At 51.8% G+C, this 10433-nt stretch overlaps 1 protein-coding gene across 1 annotated transcript in view; it reads right to left on the reverse strand.

The window, feature by feature from the left end:
* LOC309337000 (vomeronasal type-2 receptor 26-like) overlaps positions 1-10433 on the reverse strand; it is a 202872-nt gene that overhangs the window by 96527 nt on the left and 95912 nt on the right. The gene's annotated exons all lie outside the window — the stretch shown is intronic.

Here is a 10433-nt window from a genome sequence, read left to right on the forward strand (position 1 = left end):
AGGTTGGCAGGAGCAGGGACCAAGCAACAGGAGCTCACCCTGTTGCGGGGATTCGAACTGCCGACCTTCTGATAGGCAAGCCTTAGGCTCTGTGGTTTAACCCACAGCGCCACCTGTGTCCCTTTAACACACACACACACACACACACAGAGAGAGAGAGAGAGAGAGAGAGAGAGAGAGAGAGAGTATATATAATCCAGACAAAGAGTCCTTTGTAACTTAAAAGCTGACACTTTTCTCTTGCTAAACATCAGAACCACATAGCAACATTCAAAAGCAATATGAAGAAATCATTAAAATGACTGGCTACAGGAGACATTCTAGAAACCTGCATAGGCCTGTTGGCGTACAAAGGTCTTCAATAGATGCCCCCAAAGCCATTTCCGACCCTGGGGAGGAGAGGGGGTTGCGGTCTAGCCCCTCCCCCCCAGGCGCGGGGGCTGTCCTTGGCCCCCCGCGAGAACTGGGGGAATCCCTGGGCGTGCCCGCGACCCTGGCCGCCTATCGGCAGGCCAGGGGGAGGCGTGGCTTTAGGTATTTTAAGCCGGGCATGCCCAGGGTCCGCCCTCTTCACTCCCGACCAGCTGAGAGGTTTTCTTTCCCAGCTGAGCGGTTTGTATTTCCTTCCTTGAGGTCTTCAGGTTTTTCCCCCACAGCGCGCTCTCCTTTTCAGTCACAAAGACCTTGGATTAAAGACCTTGGATTACAGCTCTTTTCACAGCTAAAGGGACAAGGCTTTGTCTTCATAACGCAGGGAGTCAGCTCTGCGTGAGGTTGGTGACTTTGGGGGGGAGGGTGCCGAACTGTGCTTCTGTTTTTAAACTCTTGCGGCTGTGCATCTTGGGTGGCTGAGCGAGCGCAGGGACGTTTGTTTAATTCTTGCAGCCAGTGCACATTATTTCTTCCTAGAATAAATAATTCTTGCAGCCTGCGCCTCTTATTTCTGCCTAAAATAAATAAGTAAACAAAGAAATAAAATAAAGGGTGGATAAGCAGCTGCTTCTTTGAGGGCGCGCGATCACGGGGCTTTTCTAGCTGTGGAGTGAAAGTGTTTACGGGTTACCTAGGTTACCGCAGCTAGCGGCCGCCATTTTGTCTTAACCACGTGGCTTGAGGAGGTGCCCGCCATCTTAGGTGAGGCATTTGCCCTCTGTGAGGTTAAGTGCTTTAAATATAGAACCTTCCTCTGAATGTTAAGCTGTCTCTTCGCTGTGCAAGTGGTGTCTAGCTAAACTGCTCCTTTTGTTGGCACAGTCCGACAAAAAACTCAGACTGCTTAGTAACTCGCAACTTTGTTAACCCTCTATTCAGCAGCTGCACGCACGCTCAATAAATTCCCCTGTGCAGGCGAAGTTTTTCTGTGACTGGGGGCTGCTACTTTGTACCTTCATTGCTAAGGTTATTCTGCTGCTTGTGCCGGTGCACCCGGGCTTTGCAAGGGAAATTCGCTACTGTTGCAAACTGCTGGGAGCAAGTACCTAAAGTGTATAAAGTGGTAAAGTGTTGTGTGCTGTTTCTAAGGTGCCGGTAGCTTGCAAAATTAATTGAGGCAATTTGCAAACTCTACAGCTTGCATAGTATTCAGCGCTGCTCCTAAAAAGTTAATCTAAGGTGCCGGTAGCTTGCAAAATTAATTGAGGCAATTTGCAAACGCTACAGCTTGCATAGTATTCAGCGCTGCTCTAAAAAAGTTAATCTAAGGTGCCGGTAGCTTGCAAAATTAATTGAGGCAATTTGCAAACGCTACAGCTTGCATAGTATTCAGCGCTGCTCTTAAAAAGTTAATTGGTTTAATTGGCAGACCCTGCAGCTTGCATATTACTTAATAATAATAATAATAATAAAATTATTTGGTGCAACTAGCAAACACTGCAACTTGCATATTATTTAGCGCTGCTCTTAAAATTATTTGGTGCAATTAATAAACGCTGCAGCTTGCATATTATTTAGCGCTGCCTTACACTTAATTGGTGCAATTAGCATAAGCTACAGCTGGCATATTATTTGGCACTGCTTCTATAAATTATTTGGTTCAATTGGCAGACGCTAGTAATAAGATAAATAAATAAATAAATAAATAAATAAAAATAATAAAAATAAAATAAAATAAAATAAAATAAATAAATAAATAAATAATTTTAAAAAAAATAAATCAAAAAATAAATAAATAACAAATTAGAATTATTAAAAGTCGGATTAAACAGTAAGCAAGCAACACCCCCTTTCACGGGTGGTTGGAACGGCGGCCAGTGTAGAGAGTACTGAACTTGGCCGACTCCCTTGCAGGAGTTTTATAGAGTTGCTCAAGCATTCTAAATTTGCTCAGCAGTCATGGCCTCTGGGGGAAACCAGCAGTCCTCCACTGCCAGCAACCAGCCGGCACCCTCCACAAGTGATGGTAGTGCTCAAACATTGGTCATACCTTGTGATCCTCAAACTTTTGATCAGTTCTTCAGGGTGTTTAAAACTATTTATAGGCAGTGTAGACCTGGGTCTTCGGCGCTGCCTGCGCCAGAGCCATCGCAAGACGTAATTCCGGATACTCCCCCCTCCAATCAAGGGATGTCAGATTCCCCGGCTGCAGCGACTGCTACCGCCCAGTCGGTGGCGTCGGCCGCCGGTGCCCAGGCGTCCACATCGGCAGCCGGTGCCCAGTCGGCTGCCTCGGCAGCTGGTGCCCAATCCAATGCCACAACAGGTGGCCGCCCCAGTAAGCGAGCGCAGTCTGCCCGTCCTAAAAAAGCTATGCAAGCTCCCAGTGAAGGCAAGGCCCCAGCAAAGGGCAAGGGTAAGGGAAAGGCACCCAAAAAGGGGGGCAGCGGTAACACCATATCACAAGCTATAGGTATGCCAAGTCCCTTTCAGGAGCAGCAGACTATCCATAGCTCCACTGACGACAGCGCGAGTTCTGGTTCGGAGGAAGAATCCGGCGAGAACCAGCCACCTCAGCCAGCGGTCGACACCTCTGCCAGCCGGCAGCAAGGGGGTAAGAGGAAGTCCAAGAAGAAGCACACATCGGCCAAGAAGAAGAGGAGCAGGCACTCAGAGACTGAGGAGGAATCAGGTACGTCCTCTTCAGATTCCGATTCTGAGTGGCCAATGGATGACTATTGGGGTATCGGGGAGTCCAATCATGGGATCCCTCTCTGGGCGCACGAAAGGAGGGCTAATTCCCACCGCAAGACTTTTAATGGGGTGCTAGATTGGAAGGACGGGGCATTGGTAGAGGACGTTAAGGTTACTACCAGTCAGCCCACAGACTTCATCCTGGGAAACCACTTGTCCCACAGGAAGAGGAGTAAGATCCTTAACGGGGAGTACGTGGATATGTTTACTCTACTCCCCCCAACAAAAATAACTGGGAGAGGTGAGAAGAGACGCTCTTATGGTAGGAGGAGGTATAGAACGCCCCGGGCAGAGCGCACCTTTGAGAACTGGTTAGACGGGTACCAGGTTTTCATGGGCGTGGTTTGCGCAGCTTATCCCCGCCGCGCCATGGATTTAGTTGCCTACCAGGCTCATGTGAGGCGTGCTCGAGCTCTGGCAGGCGAAAACGCCGCATTAACGTATGATGAGGACTTCCGAAGGAATGCTTCTCTGCACCCCTCCACCCGATGGGACCTTACAGATCCTAACTTCTGGGGCGAGGATGTAAACCCCTACATCGAGAAGAAGAGTCAGGAGGCAGCAAAAGTGGGTAAGATTGAACCAAAGAGACGTCGACAATGCTGGGAGTTTAACAGGGGCGTATGCTCTCGCCCTTCCTGTAAGTATCTTCACGAATGCGAGCGGTGCTGGGGGAATCACCCCGCTTCCGCGTGCTTCAAGAATAAGCCGCAGCCCTTTCGGGGGGGCAGGGGGTACTTCCACAACAATCCCAGAGGTGCTCCCGGCTCATCCTATCAAGGTCCCGGCAATCGCCAGTAACATCGACCTAGGACTAGCATTTTCCCCCATTCGTCTGCAGCCCCTCAAAGACCTGTTGGAACAATACCCGGACAAAAACGCGGCAAAATACCTCTGGGAGGGGTTTTCAACGGGATTTAGGATCCCGGTGGCCACCCCACCCAACTCCAGGGACGCGGATAACCAAAAATCAGTTAGGGAACGGCCAGACATAGCCAGAAAGAAAATTGAGAAAGAGATCAGGGCAGGCAGGGTGGCTGGTCCTTTCCTCGAACCGCCTTTTGAGGGTCTTCACCTCTCCCCGCTGGGCATTGTGCCTAAAAAGGCCCCGGGGGAATTCCGCATGATTCACAACCTCTCTTACCCAAGAGGGGGTTCAGTCAATGATGCAATTCCTCAGGAGCTTTGTACAGTGAAATACGCTTCCTTCGATCAGGCTGTAAAAATGATCCGGAGGTTCGGTCAGGGGGCGTTTCTTGCAAAATGCGACATTGAGTCGGCCTTCCGCCTTCTTCCAGTTCACCCGGACGACTTTAAATGGTTGGGCTTTAAATTTGACGGCGCGTATTTCATTGACAAGGCTATGCCCATGGGCTGCTCTGTTGCATGCGCAGCCTTTGAATCTTTCAGCACATTCCTAGACTGGGCCCTACGCAGCAGAACAGGGTCCTCAGGCGTATCGCACTATCTTGATGATTTTATTTTGGCCGCAGACAGTAAGCCACGCTGCACCACTCTCCTAGAGGCTTTTACATCCCTAGCTGGCGAACTAGGGGTACCCCTAGCCGCCGACAAGACAGAGGGACCAGCCACCTCCCTAGTCTATTTGGGTATCGAGCTGGACACCGTGGCCCAGACTTCCCGCTTACCCGTGGAAAAATTGGGGGCCCTCAAGACAGTCATACAACAACTCTTGCCTCTAAAGAAAATAACATTGAGACAGATCCAATCCCTGCTGGGTCATTTGAATTTCGCTTGCAGGGTTGTTGCCCCAGGTCGGCCGTTTTGCCGCCGTCTGGCTAGATTGGCGGCAGGGCTCAAAGCTCCGCAACATAGGGTGCGCCTCTCAAAAGACGTAAAAGCGGACCTGAGGGTTTGGTTACAATTCCTAGAAAAATACAACGGAATCTCCTTATGGCAGGATACCCTGCAACTTAATGCCGATCTCCAAGTTCAATCAGATGCAGCTGGGTCTTTAGGTTTCGGTGTCTATTTCCGCGGCCAGTGGTGTGCCAAAAAGTGGCCCTTGGAGTGGCAAGGTCAGCCCATTACCCGAGACCTTACCTTCTTGGAGTTCTTCCCTATTGTCGTAGCTGTCCACCTGTGGGCGGATCAATTTCGCAATCACAGGGTTTGTTTCAACACCGACAACCAAGCAGTCGTTGCGGTCCTCACTAGACAGTCTGCACGGTCCAGCAGAGTGGGTAATCTATTGCGTGCTTTTGTCCTTCTGTGTTTAGAACAGAATATTTACTTTTCGGCCAAGTTCGTCCCTGGCATTAATAATGATATCGCGGACGCTCTATCTCGTTTTCAGATGGAGCGCTTCCGCTCGTTAGCGCCAGAGGCGGACCAATCATCGATGCCTTTCCCGGAACATCTCTGGAGGATTGGGAGCGAGATATAATGAAGGGAGTATTCGGTGCAGTGGCCCCGTCCACAATGAGATCGTACAAGAAGGCGTGGGCCAATTTTTTAAGATTTCGCGCACGCTTCCCTGGCTCGGGTTACCACACCATTCCCTCAACCAGAGAGGTCCTCCGTTATTTGGCACACATGAAGGAGTTAGGCAGGGCTCCTAAGACGCTCAATATCCACTCAGCAGGGATCTCGTACTTCTGTAAAACATTTTTCGAAAGGGACCCCTGCGCAGCCTTCATTGTGCGCAAAACTCTGCAGGGATGGCGCAGGCAGCACCCCCCTTGCGTTGACAGGAGACGGCCCGTAACATATGAAATTCTGTTCAGGATTCACAAAGCTCTGCGAAAGATTTGCTGGTCAAAGCACGAAGCGCGCTTATTTTCTGCCGCGTTCTCTATTGCCTTCTTTGGCGCCCTACGCGTAGGTGAGGTAGTATGCGAAGGGGATGCCACCCACTCTCAGAGGGGAATTTTGATGAGCGACCTGACCCTTTCTGAAAACGATCTCATAGTGCGGGTTCGGAACTCAAAGACAGATCAGCAAGGCAAGGGGGCCCTGCTCCAGCTGCCGGCTGCTCACGGGAAGGGCCCTTGTCCGGTCCGGGACACGAGGCGTTTTCTTTACCTTAGGCCTAGCGGCCCTGGTCCGCTTCTGATACACGCGGATGGATCCCGCCTCACTAGACACCAGTTCACGAGGGTTATGCGGTCAGCATTGTCGGCGTGCGGTTTCCCGGCATCTGAATTTGCTGCTCACTCATTCCGCATTGGCGCAGCTACTACTGCAGTACACATGGGGCTCCCCGCCGAGAGAATAAAGGAGTTGGGGAGGTGGAAATCGAACGCGTACAAAGCCTATGTGAGAAGCAATTTGTGACTGTGTGATATACCCCTGACCTGCGTCCACTTGTCTATTTGCTTTCCAGAATCCACGAGACTGCGCATTTGGTTGGTGGGCCACAGTATCATGCACTGGGCCAAGTGTCATGCCTTGAGAACCGGGCTGGGCGGCAACCTGAGTTTACATCCGAGGGTGGAATTGGTTTGGATAGCGCGAAGAGGGATGCGCTGGAGTGAATTCAAACCAGTGGTGATGGCAAGGGCTGCGGCTGAGGGTCCGCCTGATGCCCTAGTGATTCAATTGGGAGAAAATGATCTGGCATACCGCAAGGCGATCGATCTGAGGTGGCACATTTTCGACGATCTGACCGAGCTGATAATTGCATACCCACAAGTTACAATAATTTGGTCCTCGTTGCTTGAGAGGAGGACATGGAGAGATTGCGTGAGCCCAGTGGGAGTTAACAAGGCGAGAAAGGTTTTAGAACGAGCGGTGGAGCGTAGAGTGGCAGCTCTGGGCGGGTTTGTCATCAGACACCCGGGCATCCAGTTCAGCAACGAGGCCCTCTACAGAAGGGATGGCGTGCATCTGTCCGATGCAGGGAACGACTTATGGTTGAGTGATATCATCGCAGGGATTAGGTCCTGGGTTCAGGGGTTTCCATAGTAGGAGCTAGGTGTTGGTTACAGGTTTGAAGGTATTGGCGGCGAGCTTTGCTCGAGTGGCGGTTAGGCATTGGCTGGGGTTCTATTGTTATGCAAATGGATGGGGGGGAAGGAACGCCATCACCTTCCCCCAGGAAATGGGGTAGTCCGGTAGAGGACTCCGAGGGGCGTTGTCTTGTCCGAAACCTAGCTTGGTAAGGGCCCCCGGCACGCCCCAAGCGGTGACACCCGTGGGATCCTAGTTGGCGTACTTCAACAGGCTCTCCCACGGTTCGTGTTAACCCTTCCCGGTCATCATCCCGGGTAGCTGATAGGAGCCAATGCCTAGGGCCAATACCTTCAATCCTCTAATCAATAAAGTTGTGGCCATTTCATGCCCATTAAAACTTAAACATCGTGTCCTGTGTCTTTCTTTCTGGTGGGAGGGGTTTTGACACGCAAAGCCATTTCCGACCCTGGGGAGGAGAGGGGGTTGCGGTCTAGCCCCTCCCCCCCAGGCGCGGGGGCTGTCCTTGGCCCCCCGCGAGAACTGGGGGAATCCCTGGGCGTGCCCGCGACCCTGGCCGCCTATCGGCAGGCCAGGGGGAGGCGTGGCTTTAGGTATTTTAAGCCGGGCATGCCCAGGGTCCACCCTCTTCACTCCCGACCAGCTGAGAGGTTTTTTGCCCATCCCACCCACCCTTAGATACTTAGGCAGCCGTAGGTCGTCATGACCTTGCTATGGACTTCGGTTGGTCGCCGCAAGGGGCCTGGTAGGAATTTTTCCAAGTTGGCAATCTTTCTGCCATTTGGTTTTTTCGCCTACCTCATAGCAAACGTCACAACTTTCCCCGTATTGGCGGTTAGGCATTGGCTGGGGTTCTATTGTTATGCAAATGGATGGGGGGGAAGGAACGCCATCACCTTCCCCCAGGAAATGGGGTAGTCCGGTAGAGGACTCCGAGGGGCGTTGTCTTGTCCGAAACCTAGCTTGGTAAGGGCCCCCGGCACGCCCCAAGCGGTGACACCCGTGGGATCCTAGTTGGCGTACTTCAACAGGCTCTCCCACGGTTCGTGTTAACCCTTCCCGGTCATCATCCCGGGTAGCTGATAGGAGCCAATGCCTAGGGCCAATACCTTCAATCCTCTAATCAATAAAGTTGTGGCCATTTCATGCCCATTAAAACTTAAACATCGTGTCCTGTGTCTTTCTTTCTGGTGGGAGGGGTTTTGACACGCAAACCGGTAGCTGTGTACAGCTCTCTCTCTCTCTCTCTCTAGCTCAGTCAGTAGGAACAAAAACAAACCAATAAACCACCCTCCCAAAACATATTTGCAGAGCACGAGACTCTCAGGGTCGTGGGTTTGAAACCCACGGTGGGCAAAAGATTCCCGCATTGCAGGAGGCTAGGCTAGGATGTCCCTCGTGCTCCTTGCAATTCTGCAATTCTCTGAATCCCTACGTCCAGGCTAAGGAGCATAGCTCAGTGGCAGGGCATCTGCCTCGCACGCAGACGGTCCCGGGTTCAAACCCTACATTCGGCGTCTGTAGGTAGGGCTGGGAATGCCCTTCCTCCGGAGCTTTGGAAAGTCGCTGCCAGCCCAACGTGGGCAACTCTTGATTCCGATGCCCGGAGTCCGCAACACAGACACACACACACAAGCCCACTCCGCATCCTGCCGGTGGGGAGGCATCACCTTCCACCCCCCCCCGCCCCCCAAATTCCACTCTCCTGTCCAGATCCAAATGCAGCAGGATGTGACTCTCCCTGAAATGCGGGGGGGAGGAGTGTTTGGGTGGGTGGGATTTAACCCTTAGCGAGTCTGGCTTTTTTGGGCGGGGGACGTCTTTGCACAGGGGGAGATCAGACGGAGGAAGGGAATCAACCAGGGAGAGGCGATCACTCAGGCGTTGCTGGATCTGGGGAGAGATCCACTTCTTCTCTTCTTGCTCTTGCAAAGTGGCCTTGGAGAAGGGGGGGGGACTGTCCCCTCTACTCCTCCCCCCCCCGCTTTTCTTGCTACGGGAAAGTGCATCTCGGGGTTAAAGAGATGGAGTCCAGGGCGCCTAGAGAGGCTGCAGAGCGAACGGCAACACTTCTTCCTTACCGCTCACGCCCCCGCGCGCCTTCCTGCTTTTTGTGAATGGAGCTTGGAACGTTCGCGTCACCCCACGTGGCTCCAGCAGCAGCGCCTCCCTCTTCCAGGAGGGCGCAAATTGGCGTTTGAGTGGCAAGCAAAATGCAGTGTCCCCGAAGAGGAAAAACCAATGCTCTGGGGTTGCGCCAACTCCTGGCTGGATAGAAGGGGAGCTCGTGCTAATCTCTCTTTCTTCCACACACATCATTTCCTTTTCCTTTTTTTTTTTTTTTTTTTACAAATTTAAACAGATAAATGTATATTTTGGATTTGGACTTAAAAGTTATCATCGACTTCCCTCTACCCACCCCCCATCCATGGTTCATTTTATTAACTCTTTTCTGCTACATAATCTAGGGGACACGGGTGGCGCTGTGGGTTAAACCACAGAGCCTAGGACTTGCCAATCAGAAGGTCGGCGGTTCAAATCCCCGATACGGGGTGAGCTCCCGTTGCTCGGTCCCTGCTCCTGCCAACCTAGCAGTTCGAAAGCATGTCAAAGTGCAAGTAGATAAATAGGTACCGCTCCGGCGGGAAGGTAAACAGCGTTTCCGTGCACTGCTCTGGTTCACCAGAAGCGGCTTAGTCATGCTGGCCACATGACCCGGAAGCTGTATACCGGCTCCCTTGGCCAATAAAGCAAGATGAGCGCCACAACCCCAGAGTCTGCCACGACTGGACCTAATGGTCAGGGGTCCCTTTACCTTTACCACATAATCTGGGATGTGGGTTGCGCTGCGGTCTAGCTCCCGTTGCTCGGTCCCTGCTCCTGCCAACCTAGCAGTTCGAAAGCACGTCAAAGTGCAAGTAGATAAATAGGTACCGCTCCAGCGGGAAGGTAAACAGCGTTTCCGTGCGCTGCTCTGGTTTGCCAGAAGCGGCTTAGTCATGCTGGCCACATGACCTGGAAGCTGTACGCCGGATCCCTCGGCCAATTAAGCGACATGAGTGCCGCAACCCCAGAGTCGTCCATGACTGGACCTAATGGCCAGGGGTCCCTTTACCAATTACCTTTACTACATAATCTATTCCCCTCCCCCACATTCTCGTTTCCCCAGTTTTATATCAAATTTGTGTTAATTGCTCTTTAATTACTCCACTAGCCTGTCCGTGTTGCATCAAGTTCAGGATCTGTGCGCTTGCCTGTTGATTTTATTTCACTGTGTGTGTGCAAGTATAGCTCAGGCGACCCAAAATAATCAAAGAGACAGAACAATTCCCCTATGAGGAGAGTTTGCAGTTTCTGGGGGCTTTTTAATTCAA

Source organism: Podarcis erhardii (genome assembly GCF_964252035.2).
Source record: "Podarcis erhardii genome assembly, chromosome: 2".
Classification (NCBI taxonomy): domain Eukaryota; kingdom Metazoa; phylum Chordata; class Lepidosauria; order Squamata; family Lacertidae; genus Podarcis; species Podarcis erhardii.